The 16,169-nt window shown below is 36.9% G+C and overlaps 1 long non-coding RNA gene across 1 annotated transcript in view; it reads right to left on the reverse strand.

The window, feature by feature from the left end:
• LOC145694019 (uncharacterized) overlaps positions 1 to 15,365 on the reverse strand; it is a 16,871-nt gene extending 1,506 nt beyond the window's left edge. Inside the window, exon 1 of the long non-coding RNA XR_014132889.1 lies at positions 14,801 to 15,365. This is a non-coding gene — a long non-coding RNA (uncharacterized LOC145694019). The remainder of the gene's footprint in view (positions 1 to 14,800) is intronic.
• Positions 15,366 to 16,169: the final 804 nt, after the last annotated feature.

Raw genomic sequence — 16,169 nt, forward strand, 5'->3', positions numbered from 1 at the left:
GTGTTACCACCACGATCACTCTGTTTTATACCATTAATTAAATTGCCACTACAGTTGCACCGAAAAAAACCTTGACACGCGAGTAGTGGCAATGTTACTGCTAGCTGTCAGAGACGTTCTCTTACTGGACGCACTATAACAACTAATGAAGCTGTACGTTAATAGAAAAGTCGAGCGAAATAATTATGTTTTATTTAATTGTAGCTTCTTTAAATCCCAATAAACAAGAGTAGCTCTTAAGAATGTTGATAACTTGCATCATAATGGTTATTCAGCCCATTAATTTATATGAGGGAACAAAGAATTTTAGCCAGTTAATTTTACTGACTACTTCTTCTTGAGATCTTTAAATGTATTCTATGCGAAATATAACCACTGTATTATGTAATTTTAATATATATAAATAAAAACTGAAACAATATTACATTGAATATTTTTAAAGCAAGGAACCCTTAAATAGGCCAGAAAAAGAAATTAGAAAAATTGAATGAGTAAAATCTCGTCTATTTAAAAGAAAAATACTTCCTCATATAAGTCAATGGGCTATTTAAAAAAAGATAGCAATTCAACATCAAAAAATAATAACACACACACACCTCCTTTCATTAAAGTCTTTTTTCGAAAGCTACCCTGAAACGATGGCGTGTCGTTTGTTGCAACCAAAGTTAAAAGTGAAGGAAAACACGGTGGACGTCATCTCCCACTTCCAAAAATATCTATGGCGTCCCTCCACTTCCTAAAAAATATAGTGGATAAAGATAGGCACAAGGGATGACATGACGTCATGCGTTCCCCAATCTTTTCAGATCAATTTTTACCCCTGGTTACAACTCGATTTTGATGTTTGACAATATTTTCATTGCGGATTTATCAAATCTTATTACCGTGAAGATTAGCACATACCTGACGAAATATCTAAGTGTTGCCAGGCACGTATTCATATTGATTCACTGTGAATAAGTGGTAAGTATTCTCATCTTCCAGACGAGCGAGATCTCATATAACCTCACTGATGAAAAAGAATATTAAGCTCCAAACAAACAAAGACAAAACATTCTAAATTTCACGATAGCTTCGTAAATTGACATAATTACATTTCCTCTTTTAACGCAGTCCTTAACATTACCTTATTTTATATAAGTTCTATTTTTCCGTTATGTTACGCCATTAAAGAACCGGCTTTTAATATACATAAGGAAATGTACAGATGAATTGAAAACTAGAACCACAATATGCTTACCATTTTCGAAAGTATTACACATAACTTCTGGACTCAAACTCATGTTATGACGTAAATTTCATTCATAAACATCTTTATTGAGCTTTCATTAACTTCTAATTTTCTTTGGTGTTGTTTTAACAAAATAAGGCTATAATCAACGCATACTTTCAAATTTTCAGTTTTAATACTCTTAAACTTGACCTAAATTAAGAAATATCCATATTTAATGTATTTTAGCAGGACAATATGCTTTCAAATACATAATTAAAAGTAGTGGTTGCTCCTGAGGGAAGTCACAAAGTTAAAAAAATTAAAATTTTCTTGCTTCAAAGTAAGGGGAAAAAGTAATCTAATGGACTTAGAAGATGCAGGCTCGAATGGGAACACTATTGTGGGACTCCCGGTTCCAGAAAAACAAGTAAAGAAATCGCATTAAGACCAGTGTTTAAAGTGGTATTAGATGAGGTAACGGTATGGAACAAATATGACCCCTTAGAGCAGTAATTTTGACAGAACCCTAAAGATTATCCCTACTTCTGACATTTTTGCACCATTTTCGACGTGAAAATGTATAGAAAGAGAGAGAAAGAGTGAGTGAGGACTAATATGTAAATGTTTTACTCCTCACTATCATCAGCTTAGTATTCAATGAATATTGTCTTCCGTTGTATTCCATTGTATTGTATTGTGTTCCACTAGCATTTAATGATTCTTTCCAATCTAATTTCCATTCTTCAAAAACTTCTGGTCTCGTCTCCTGATCAACACTGATTTTCTTATAATTGTAAACACAGAAGCCCAGACAATGTGAAAAGAATAATTTTGAATTTAAAAAGGTCCTGTCAACGCCATGGGCGGATCCAGGTTAAACATTTTAGGCGGGTGGTACAGTAGTTAGAACTTTTTGATAGGGATAAAATTGCTCACACAAATGTTGAAAGCAATCAAGAGCACAAATTCTGCCATTGAATAGGGTGATAGGGAAATGTTATTTACTTTCGAAGCAGCAGCAAGGAAATCTTTGATAGTACAAACATATTTGTTGAGTCAATGCTAAAGTCGTACTTATTTCAATGGGTAAAATCTTTTTTTTTTTTTTTTACTGCACGCAAATTATAATTTAAATCAAGTTATATTTACCGGTATGGCATAGCGGCCGATTTTTGAACTTTCGAATGCATAACTGGCTCATACCGGCTCACTTTAAGCACTGATTAAGACTATATCATCCCGGTATTCATGGAGGTGTCATATCACTTAATAGGCCTATTTTTTCATCGGAAGTTGGAAACGTAAAGAAATAAAGAAACTACTGCAGAATTAACTTTAGAAAATATTGCTTGTTTGTTAATACAAACTATTCACTTCCTCTAATTCTAGATAGAGGCCAACAGGCTATACGCTCCCTTGTTTATGTTCATGAATGTACATGTATTACAATATGTTATTGTGAGCATTTCACAAGCCAAGAGTAACAGAGCCATCTAACAGTCTGATGATCACTTGGCCGAGGGGCCCGGGAGCAGAATGTATTAATTACATGTATTACTTGCAGAATTTAGTCATAGGAGCCACACTGGTTTCCACAGGGGAACATTATGCTGCTAAGACGGCACTGGATAGTAGATTACACTCTAGCGCGGGACCCGACTGGGAGCAATCGGCCCAATCCGCTGAAGTCTAGGGATGCGCACGAGACAAGATTTGTGGCTGTCTCGTCTCGAAAATGTGCTGTAAAAGTGATGTCTCGACTCGAAAAATGTATATTTTTCTATTGGAAAAACCGTGTCTCAACTCGAATTTTGTCAGAAAAATCCTGTCTCGACTCGTCTCGTGCGCATCTCTACTGAAGTCCGGCCCTGATTGTTGTATACGACAATTAATATAGTAGGGAAGCTTTCTTCTTTTAGTTTGAAGCAACAAAAAGTCTTTTAATTTTTATCCGTGTTACTTCTCTTACAAGCCCCCTCCAATTAAAAGTACATTTTTAAAAAATTAGAAAATATTTTTCTACTTTTCCTTCTCTCTATATATAAAAGTTATTGCTCTGGAGGTATACACTACCAAAATTTCTCAAAAATCGCTAATTTTTAGTGCTTTGATTAGCACATCCCTGTAGGATAAGCCGGAATTCCTGCAAGTATTACTGGAGCCTATGAGACCATTGACATTGCAATACCCTCTGAAGTACTATTATTTCGTTGTGTTACATTCAAACCGATATAAAGGGATCAGAGAAAGTTCCTTTTTACCTTTTGGTTTGCTTTTAGCTTCCGCAGAGGTAGCTGTTTTATTATAAAATGGTTTTAACAAACACTTTGAGTCATTGATATCAGATCCTGTTACTTCCTTTACCAAACGTTTAGAAGACTTTCGGGAAACGTTTAGCTCTTGTTATTATAAATTCTGTAATTTCACGAATGTTGAATACCTGTAATGTCTCCTTAAATTTCTACTTCTAATTTTACTTCTAAAGCTGTCTTCCCACAAAAATATAAATAAATAAAAAATTAAAACCTAAGAATCTCTGTGTTAGTTAAAAACAAGAGATATCTATGCGTAATGTGGGTGTTAGACATAAGCTCACCGGACATAAGCTCACCGACAGTCTTATATTACAGAAACGGACAAAAGCTCACCAATAGCAAACATAAGCTCCCTTGAAGGACTTGTAATAAAATTCACCGAATATTGAAATTCAGGTGTTAGTTACTTTCTAAGCAGAAAATTGAGCTACTATCTTATATGACTTATCTATCAGGTATAAAAAAATAATAAGGACGTTGCGGAGTTGCGTTGTATTAAACGTGGGCAGACCTTGAGGAACTTGTAATAAAATGCCCTGGATATTAAAATCTAGCTTTTGACTACAATTACAAGTAGCCAAATAACTCGGTAGAAAGTAGAGCTACTAATGTCGTATAATAGTTATCAGATATCAGAATAAAATAGGAATGTTGCAAGTTTAATGTGTGAAGCATGAGCGACAGTAAGCCTAGTTTTGGCCCTGGAAATTTTCGAACCAAATTTTTCTTATAAGCCTGACAATTCATCAACTGCATTAAAATAATTTCATGATAAGGCATGAGTACTTACATAATAGAATTTGCTTGCTAACAGGACTGGTGATTTTTTTCTAATTTTTATTTTACGAAATCATATACTCATATATATTTAGGCTTTGCTACTTAGTGCTGCCGTCGTGCTTGCAGACAAACACTCAAACAAGTTTCTTTCTTATTTACTAACACTAAGCTTTTCTTTGTTTTGTTCATAAGTTGTTTTGATCTTAGTAAATAAGAAAGAGATTCATTTAATGAGTATTGGTCTGCAAGTGTGATGACAGCCTTAAGACTTGAACTATGCAACACTCTTAATATTTTATTCTGATGTCTGATAACTCCTATATGACGTTAGTCATATAGCCTATTTTCTATTGAGGAACTAGGCCTACTAGTAGTCAAAGCCCAGATTTAAATATCAGGAGCATTTTATTTCAAGTTCCTCAAAGTCCGCCCACGTTTAATACATTAAACCCTGCAACATCTTTATTATTTTATTTTTATATCTGACAACTGATATATAGCATTATAGCATTTTCTACTGACTTAGGCCTACTGCTAGTCAAAGTCTAGATTTTAATACCTCTTTATACCCATCATACGTTTTTCTAAAGCGAATTCAGCCATAGCAAAAAAAAAAAAAAGAGGAGATACCCTTTCCCCAAAATCGTTTTCCAATATTTCTGTGCTGCAAAATTTCTTGCACCGAAAGTTTCAGCATAGGGGAGGGGGTTGGATTGCTACCTTCAGTAAAAGAAAGTAGTATTCTGTTGTTTGTCCAAATCCGTTTTCAATTTGTATTTTAATATTCAAAATCTACTTCGTATTAATATTCAAAGTCTAGTTTTCATTTTTGACATATTTTCCGTTTGCCATTTATCCATTGCTTACTTGTACTTATTTTATTCAGGTTTATTTACCTTTGCAATTAAATTAATTAACCTATAAATGTAGTTAGTTATCATTATTGTATTCTTTATTGCATTAATTATCTTATAATACAATTATATTATTAGTGGTGAGCTTATGTCCGCGTTTGCATTAACACAAGTGAGCTTATACATTTAAAGAGGGTCACAAACGATATGCAAGAAAAAGTTTTCTCTCTTCCTGGCTTGTTTCTTCCCTACTTGACAAATGTTATATTGCTTTGCTTGGTGAATCCATTTCTTCGAACATTTAGAAAATTAACTTAAACTATTGCTTTTGCAAAACACCTCCTTCTTTTAATCCCCAAACGGAAACATTACGGCAGAAAGTTTCGGAAAGTGTTGCTATTTTCACTGCTAGATTCTCATTTTAGATAGTGTTTATTTACAACGAAGGCGGTGCATGTGCACCGGTTCACCCCCCTAAATCCGACGCTGTACATATAGGCCTATGTATGTTATATACGTCCATTTGTATATGAGATCCTGACCGCCTATATTATTTCATACGGAAAGTACGTACACATGGAACACTTACAGAAAGTATTATAAAACATGCGTTTTCAGTTATACGTTTGCAGTACGTTTTGTAGTACTTTGCAGTCCAAAAACTACAGGATTTACAAATGTAACATACGATTTTACGTACGCCACGTACACTTTTTTCTCAGTGTATGGTTTTGAAACATGGTCTCGGATACATAGCTATTATCTACAGAGCGCGACAATGAATGAGCCTCGAGTCTTGGCAATACAATAAGGTCTGCTTTTAACATACCTAGGATTTACTAATTTTGTTGTACTTACTAATTCATGCAGTTCCTGAGCACAAAATTATCATCGGCCAAGGTCGATTTCCGCTTCACTGACTCGGGGTTGGATAGTTAGTTTCTTAACAATGGGGATGGTACGGGGAGAGGGTTAACATTCTTCAGACCACTAACACTTTCACTTTGAATGCCTTGGTGACAGGGGTTTAGAAGGTGTATACTGGAATGTGGACCACACAATGGTTCTCATCTCATTCACAATTAGTATATCATACTGTAATTTGGACATCTTCGTTACGCTGACTAAACGATAAAAAAATCACCTATAATTTATTTCTAATAAAAATCATTGGACAACAGTATTACAAGCCCTTCCACTGGTCTAGTGGCTAGCACGCGCGACTTTGGTGATCGATTCTAGTGCTCTCAACGGGTCGTGTCGGGTTGAAGACCGACCCGACCTGACCCGTGACCCGAATTGACTGACCCGACCCGACCTGACCCGTGACCCGAATTGACTGACCCGACCCGATGACCCGACTCCACCTCACTGACCCGAACCGTGGCCCGATCTGATTGACCTGACCCGATAACCCAACCCGAGCTGACCCGGTTGACCCGATCCAACAACCCGACCCGAGCTGACCCGATTGAACCGACCGGATAACCCGACCCGGGCTGACCCAATTGACCCGACCCGACAACCCGACCCAAGCTGACCCGACCCGAGTAGCCTGAACCGACAACCCGACCCGAGCTGACCCAACTGACCCAACCCGACCCGACCCGACCTGAGCACTATGGTCACGACACTGGGTGAACGCCAAAATGCACTCACATTGGGAATTAAACCCGGACCACGTGTACCGAATCTTACACGTTAACCACTAGCTAGATCAAGCGGGGAATTTGTATATGCATCTTAATGAATATTTGGCACTTCTGAGGTTTAGTTATTTCTTTTTATAACTGATACCAACGTCCGACGTGGGAGAATTTTTTTCTTGCTTTAGTTCTATGTGACGAAATTTTTCTTCAAGGTCAGTGTTCTCACCTGCTCGGACGGCACGGGGTCTTCTCGGAAGGCAGTAGCAAGAGTATCTTGGCGGAGACAAAAGGAAATCGTTTAACTACAATGATAAGGGTTGAGGAAACGGGAGAACAACTGTGATTTTTTCCAACCCTTCAACTTTCATTCCAAAATAGGTTCCTATGATTCCGGGACCCGTGCCACTTTGATTTTTCTTTCTCGGTAATTAAAGCGTATTTTACAATATATATAGTTGCACGTAAGAAGATACATACTATGAATTTTGTAATTTAAAATTTAAAAATACAGTATGATAATTAATTATAAAGTACTAATTTTATTTCATCACTTTCAGCCCAACAAATGAAATTCAAACAATTCGCTCCCTGGGTCTTGGTCATCAATACTGCGTCTTATCCTTTGTCTTGCAGTCAAGTCTTGGTCCTGCATTTCGTAGTCTTGGTTATCTTTCATGCTATACAAGAGCCAAGAATGCTCGCCTCATCGGTACAAATGAAGACCAAGTGTGATTTTGATTATGGTCTTTCATACTATAGGGAAAGCAAGAAAATACGCTCATCGCTACTTGGTGATCACCAAAACAAGGCCAAGAGCAAGATTACTATGCACTTCGTCTTGCATATCCAATCTTTATCTTGTTCTTGTATCGGTGTCCTTGGGCTTGGTGAAATAAAATGAAATATTCTGCACCGAGGCTAAGGGATATGGTAACCATGAGAAATGAATGAAATAGTGGAATGAAGAAAGTGGGAGGAAACAGGAGAACCCCGAGAAAACCCACTACACGGCGTTTTTCCACCACAAAGCCCACTTAGCACAAGCTAGGATCGAACCATGGACACCATCAGTGGCGGAGCCAAGGGAGGGCCAAGGGGAGCCAGGCCCCCTTGCTCAAATTCTTAGCCCCCTAGTGGCCCCCCCACACATGATGCTATTATAGGTCGACAAACGGTGAGTTGCCAGTGGCTACAAGTGAAACTACTTCCAAAACATCTCTCGACAACAAAGTTACGAACTGCAGAATACCGTTGCGTTCCGAATAAAATAGCTCCACTCGTTTTAGTTTGTAGTACGGGAAGATCTAATTCACGGAAATCTGTGGGATGCTTGCATTGACCTCGCCACCTGGACATTCATTTTAACCTTTTTCCCTTATCTAGTTATCTCCTTGGTTTTGACAAACAACCAGAAAAATAGAAAATCAGTCGGCATTCTCATTCGCTTCATTGTTGAAAGTCATACTAAAATATGATATGCATACTTACAAATAACATGCACTACAGTAAAACATTACACTTGTGTTGGACGAAAAAAGTCTTCGGACACTAAGTAATTGATTTCCATTTATTGTGGCGACATAGAACAAATGCATAGCATCCATTAAATGATTTGGTATTATTATTATTATTATTATTATTATTATTATTATTATTATTATTATTATTATTATTATTATTATTATTATTATTATTATTATTATGAGTTTATCTACCAAACAACTATTTATTGATTAATAAAAATGATTAATCAATTATATTTAGTTACGTATGGTAGATGACTTCAGATTATATTATTTACTGACCGACTGTATCCCACGCTGTCGTATCTGTGCATAAGAGGTAAGTTCTAATATTTTCTTTGTAGAGGTTAAGTAAAAGAACCTGTTTTACCTAGAAATGCTTAATTACAATTTTATTTACACAAAGACAATTCTAACATACAACATGATATTAACGATGCTATTTGCATATACGAGTTACTTGTCACAAAAACTAATTACGCTAGGAAACTAAAACTATGCTCAGACTGTCTTTCTTAGCTAACTTTTACAAGTGGTAGCAATTGAAACTCACATGAGTATATGGTAACCTCTCACCCGGAGTCCAAGGTTAATCTCTTTGCACATGGCTTAAAAAAAACGTCTCTGTTGGCTCCGTTTTCACTCTCCCCCTGTGCCAGCCTAAATCCCCATTATATTACCAAATGTTATCAATCTTTAATTTCAAATTAAGTGCTTTATGTTTTTTTTTTCTTTTTTTGCAATTATAAAGTCTCATTAGTTTCTATCACCGTTGTCCATTAGGACAAGTTATAACAAAGGAAAAACATATTAATGGTTCCTCTTGATTACTTTTCAAGGATTTTTCTTATAATTCACTTAAGCACTATCACTTTTTTACAAATTATCATATCCATTTATTCCTTTTTTTTTTTTTCATAAAATCTGTTTTCAGCACATTATATTATCATGCGGTATTAAAACAAATCTGGAACTTCTGATATTTATTTACCTCCATCATTCCATCCGGAAAATTAGTGTGATCTGTACACGAGGGAATGTTTTCGGGCTGCTAAAATTAAGATTACTGGTGCCATGCTATAACTTTGAGTTTCACCTTATCTCAAGTAGATGCAGACATGTCAGAAGGTTTGATCCTTGTAGATACACTAGTTCAAACGCTGTCTAAGATGAGGTCTGGTAAATATGAGTCTCAACGAGCAATATTCGAACAAATTTATCAAGAATGTTTGGAGATGTGCAAAGAAAATGGTCTCGAATTCCAGAGCCGGAAACAAATAGAATATAGGGGTTCTTCGTGGAAACGAACTAGACATCCGCCATCGAAATATCACAAATTCATTTCGGATGAATCTTTTCCTTCATTGGATGCAGAAAACGAATTTTCTAAAGATAATATATCCATCAAGAGACATTTTTCTCCCTACTATTGATAGACAATTACTGACATGGAAAACCGCTTTGTATCATGTTGCAAAATCATCAGATCAATCACCACTCTACATCCAAAAAGTAAAAACTTTTTAAAATTACAACATTGTCGAGCCTATAACCCAGCATTATGCAGTGATCTGCAAACATTAAAGTGAGAACTCAAAATCCTACCAAACACAATTAATAGAGCAACCCAAAAGCATAAAAAGCATATAAAGCATAACAGCAATTTACACATATGGTTGGTACCTTGAACATGATTGTGATTGTCTAAGAGTCCAGAAGAAACTAGTTTTAAAAGCATAATTTTAGAAAATAAAGCATAAAGCATTATTTAAAATATATAGCACAATTCTTGGAAAATTCTCTTTAACTGAAAGTTTAACATACTGTGTTAATATTTTTTAAAACCAATATTTACAATGCAAAATCATTGAGAACATAACAATGCAACAATGAAAAGCTTATTTTCATTTCTGTAAACTTTTCGGTGTAATCCTTTGATGTGGAGAAAAGAAAAAAGTAAAACAAGAAATTTTTCCGACAACAATGAATAGTATGCAAGAACTCCATACTATATTGTTATGTTTACTTTTTGAACTTACGCACTTTCTGTACTTTTTGGTGGCATCTTTTACTTTCCCTTTCTGTATATATGCAGTGGTGCCCACCCCCCCTCATGTCCATGACGCATCCCCCCCCAATTGCCTATCCGTAGGTTTCTTCCATGAAAAAAAAAACTTTTCGATTAATTTTTACACCCCCTCAAACATTTATATAGATTTTAACCCCCCAAATATTTCAATGACGCAGTTTGCGTCATAGCCCCCCCTTGTGGGTACCCCTGTACCTGTAAGGCGCACACAAATGATAGAAAATATTTATTTATTCGAGCAAAGCACATCTCTTTACAATGAATTAAGTAGAAAGTTCATTAAATATGAGAGAAACTATTTGCAAAAAAATATCAATAAATAGATCAAGATATTTAGAATATTTAATGTATAATAAATATTATACATTATACACGATTAATGTAAAATAATCATTGAAATTAACAATAAAGCATAATTTGAAAAAAAAAGCATAATTAAATAAGAAATAAAGTATAATGTGGGTTGCTCTAATAATTAAGTTGTATGAAGACGAGAAGAAAACCAAAGCTGATTCCTTAATAAATTTCGTTGATCTTCTTTGTGTCTACAAAAACGCATTCCTAGAAACCTACAAGCTAGGTATCATCTCTGTGATTATATCAGTTTCTAGCAGGCCGGTAGCCAGCCCAAAAATGTAGGGGGGGCCCGGCTGAAGTTAGGGGGTCCTATGCAACCATACTGTAGTTCATCACTATATTATAGTTCATTTGCAAGCCTACCGTAAAAATTTTAGAGGGGACCCGCAAAAATTAAGGGGGGCCCGGCCCCCTAGACCCCCCTGGATACGGGCCTGGTTTCTAGTGCTACATGTGAAAGGTCATTCTCTTCTTTGAATAGATTAAAGACTTGTATACCCAATTCAATGACTCATGATAGGTTGAAAAACTTAGTGTTACTTTATATTGAGAAGAAAATTGCTAAATCGTTAAATCTTTAACAAGTTGTGGATATGTTTGCTGCTGCCCAGAATAGAAAGATCCTCTTCAAGTAGAGGCATGAACCTATAAGTTATTTTCTTTACCTGTTAAAGTGTGTTTGCCTTAACTTAAGTCAACCAGCTACAAATATTTTAAACGCCATGATTAAATAACTATTTACTTATATTAGAAATCAATTGCATTAATGAATCCTAGTTGTTTGAGGTACTAAATTCTTATATTTTCACTGTTTTCTAAAGAGTAAAATCATGAACAACAAAGATGGAAACATTCACCTTGAACACACACACACACACACACATACACACACACACACACACACACACATATATATATATATATATATATATATATATATATATATATATATATATATATATATATATATATATATATATATATTGAAGATGGCCCCCTCAAAATCCTCTTGGGCCCTTCATTGGCCCCCCTGAAAAAAACTCTAGCTACGCTACTGGACACCATGCAGCAGAGATGAATTCTCTACCACTGAGCCACCGCGGCCCTGCTTGGGCTTGGTCGTCCATATCCAATATCTCTTTTGGCGTTGCTTAAATAACTTCTAGTTTTGTTCTAAATCCAGACTCCATATTGGCGTAGATATTAATATTATAGTCGATTGGTAAAATCAATCTTCCACATTTAAAAATTAAAGTACACACAAGTACAAAAAATTAGCATTTACCATAAAAACACTAGCTGCAAGTGTTCAAAATAGATTTATGGTTTCAATAAAATTAATTGAAAATTGCTATTTTTAATTAGGCAGCTAGTGAAAAACAGCAGCTTTCGACTCCAGCCGAGTTTAAACTCAACCTAAACTCAGTTGACCAAAGTGAACTGACCCGACTGACCCGATCTGACAACCCGACCCGAGCTGACCCGATTGACCCGAGCTGACAACCCGACCCGAGCTGACCCGATTGACCCGACCCGAGTAGCCTGACCCGACAACCCGACCCGAGTTGACCTGACCCGACCCGACCCGTTTGAGAGCACTAATCTATTCCCTGTGGGAAAGTATTGAAGGACAGTGGTTCAGATTCCACGTTAAAACTATAAGTCCATGTCTCATATAGCCTCGCTGATGAAAGGAGACGCTGAAAGATAATCAATTAATCAATCAACAGTATTTCAAATTTTTCAGCTGCATAAACAACCTATGACTTGTAAGACTAGTTCATTTTGTTAAAGCAGCTCTTTTAACGAAGTTTAGTATTAACGTGTCAGGTATTTCTATGAGATAAGAAAAAACATTATTTTGTAACTAAATGATAGCTCTATCCACGTAGATTCTGCAAACAGAAACAATGAAAATCGATATTAAAGTGACTCACATTATTTTAACAAAAAACGATTTAGTTTGGGCTGCCGCAAAAATAGGAAAAGTTAGAAAACTCCGTTTAATTGTAACAACTCCATCAGGGGTTGAAATTGGAGGGGACATACGCCATTAATCAGCCCATGAAGGTTGTACAAGCTCGCGAACATGGCTCTTGTGCTCAACTGGGCTCGAGCTCAATAATTGAGCCCGAGCCTCAATGAAACAAGTCACTGCGAGCCCAACTCAGAGAAGTGAGCCCGAGTGCAAGTGAGCTCGAGCCCAATTGAAATACGTGAGCGCGAGCCCAATTGAGAGAAATGAGCCCGAGCGCGAGCGCAGTCGAGAGAAGGGAGCGTGAGCCCAAGTGAGCGCGAGCCCAATTGAGGCAACTGAGCGTGAGCCCGGGTGAGCGCAAGCCTATTGGAGAGAAGTGAGCGCGAGCCCGAGTGAGTGCGAACCCAGGTAAGATCAGTGAGTGCGAGCGCGAGTGAGCGCGAGCCCAGTTGGGAGAAGCGATCGCGAGCGCTAGTGATCGCAAGTCCATTTTGAGACAGCCCTTATTATATCTCTTTCTCCTTCTGTGCTATACTATATATATGGGTCGCTATCTGGAGACCAGCTCCAGAAACATTAATACAAACAGATAACACTTTCCAGATTCGGAGTGGAAAAAACATTCTACTCAAGGAATCGATATTTATGGAGTACGGTAGTTTAACTAATTACTCTAATCATAAAAGTAAACAAGGTATTAATTGGCATTTAAAATATTATTAGATCCAAAACTGAAAAACGAAACAGTGTAATAAATAATGTACTATAACACACATAAATAAATTATCTGTACACAATCAAATAACATTTTATAATATTTTCTCTCTTCCTCGAGTTCGACATTCCAGAGGTGATTATGTGTCTCGCTCTTCAGATTAGTACTTTCCTTATTATATTTCCAAAGCAAGTACCGTAAGTTTGTTGTTATTACTGATAGTATGGATTGATGTCTTCCTGTTATTGCATTTTTTTCATATTTGTGTTTGAAGCATTTGAATTCAACGGAATGTATTTATATTTAGACTAAGAGAATGAATACTAGTACTTGGATATTATAACCAGTTATGGCTTGTGTATAGCCCGCTCCCCCCAGTTCTTTGTCACCGGAACTGAAAGAGTCGTCACTACTAGTACTACTTATATCGAGAATAGAACCCAACCAACACCTGCGGGGCTTCTAACCCGTTCCTACTACTACTACTAGTACTATTACTACTATTGCTACTAACTAACACGGCATATATTCCGAAGTTGGGCGTCCGCTTTCGTCAAGTTTTTTCACTGTTATCTCCTTTCCACACTTTCTGCAATTTGTTATTAGGTTCATTAATCCGTGCTCTTCACAAACTTTTAAAAGATTTTGCTCGTTATCAATGTATTCCTTCACAAATGTTAAAACTGCTAGTTCATTGCCCTTGTACATTCGCCATGTTTGTAACATAAATGCTCGTTTCTTTCCCATAATTCAACTGTTCGGTTACCTTGCGCCAAGTAGTTCCCTCCGCTCGCCATATAGTCCCATGTTTATAACCGCTTTCGAGACTCATATATTATCAAGCACACAAACGATCAAATTATCCATATATTTCCTGTAAATTTTAAAAATTTCGCTAGAAACGGACGCCCAACTTTGGAATTTAACCCACTAACACTATTACTACTTATACTGAAGCCTCCTTACCACAAGATTTACACCCTAAATCTTTATAACATGCGATTCCGATTCATTATGAACTAATATGAATCGTTAGAATCACTATGATTCGTTAAAAATCACTGGGAGGAGCGGGCTATACTCAATCCCCAGTTATAATTAATTATGTTGGATGTCCGGTGAGTATACAGTTGCATATTTCTTTATTCTTATAACGTTATTTTATAACTTAATATTTCATTTTATCTATTATTTCATTCTCGTAGCATTACTTACAATTCGACGTTAATCTTTCTTCTTCTTCTTATTATTATTATTATTCGTATTTTAAATTACCTTTATATTTCATTATAATTATTCTTTATAATGTTTATCGATGAAACCGTACCTCAACCGTAGCATCAACAAATGGGGATATCCAATCTTAACCCTGATTTCAAATTAACATGTACCAGTGTTCATTTCTATAAACTTCAATATAATACATACATGTTCCACTAATAGCTGATAAGTAAATCTGGACATGAGTGTGCATCCAAAACTTTCAATAACTTTTTACCTATTTGTGAGCAATAACCAGGATCCACTGCCATGTGTTCTATGGACAAACATTTAACAGCATACATACAGATAATTCATCATATTCACTTGTAATTTTGACGTGGATGAAATCAAAATCAAAACATAATCTTAAAATCGGAAGGATGGGCAAGCATTTGAGAACCCAGAGTGGGTTTATTGGATTAACCCTCCATATTATTAACTCTCATATTTAGATCTTACACTTCAATACATTTTGTGTTATAAGTCGAATTATGCATATTTTTTTCTTTTTCTTCTTAAGAATTTTGCTTTCAGGCGTAGAAAATAAGGTTGTTGTTGCCAATAAATCGAATGTTTCGTTTCGTGCAGATCTAGAATATGTCGGCAAGCAGTAATTTTGTAAAATACGTTCAGACTATGTAATTCAACTTTCAAACATAATAATAACAGAGCATCTAAGATATGTAATGACATCACCGAAGGTGGGGCATTACAAGTTGAGACAAGTGAGCGCGAGCCCGGGACTGCAAGCCCAGTGGACAGAAGTGAGCGCGAGCCCGAGTGAGTGCGAGCCCAGTTGGGAGAAGTGATCGCGAGCGCGAGCCCAGTTGGAAGAAATGATCGCAAGTCCAGTTGAGACAGGTGAGCGCGAGCCCGAGTGAGTGCGAGCCCAGTCGAGAGAGATGAGCGCGAGGCCGAGTGAGTGCGAGCCCAGTCGAGAGAGATGAGAGCGAGCCCGAGTGAGTGCGAGCCCAGTTAAGATTAGTGAGTGCGAGCGCGAGCCCAGTTGGGAGAAGTGATCGCGAGTCCAGTTGAGACTGGTGAGCGCGAGCCCGAGTGAGTGCGAGCCCAGTCCAGAGAGATGACCGCGAGCCCGAGTGAGTGCGAGCTCAGTTGAGAGAAGTGAGCGCGAGCCCAGCTCAGACAGGTGAGCGCGAGCCCAGTGGAAAGTGGCCACCTTTGTTCCTGCTTGCGCGTACCTAGATACCTTTGATATTACAACTTGGCAACCGGTGCTTGTACAGACCACGAACCGCTACTGCTCTATTTCAAAGTGACCAATAAACCAAAACAGTACTATGGTAATACGTGAAAGAATATATAAAACGAGGAACAAATCAACCATCTCCGAGTTCGTGTGTGAACAGTACGTTACAATAAAATATTAAAATATAAATTATTACACCTTATTTACGCTTATTTCACGACCGAAG

Source organism: Thermobia domestica, chromosome 9 (assembly GCF_964235325.1).
Source record: "Thermobia domestica chromosome 9, izTheDome1.hap1.1, whole genome shotgun sequence".
Classification (NCBI taxonomy): domain Eukaryota; kingdom Metazoa; phylum Arthropoda; class Insecta; order Zygentoma; family Lepismatidae; genus Thermobia; species Thermobia domestica.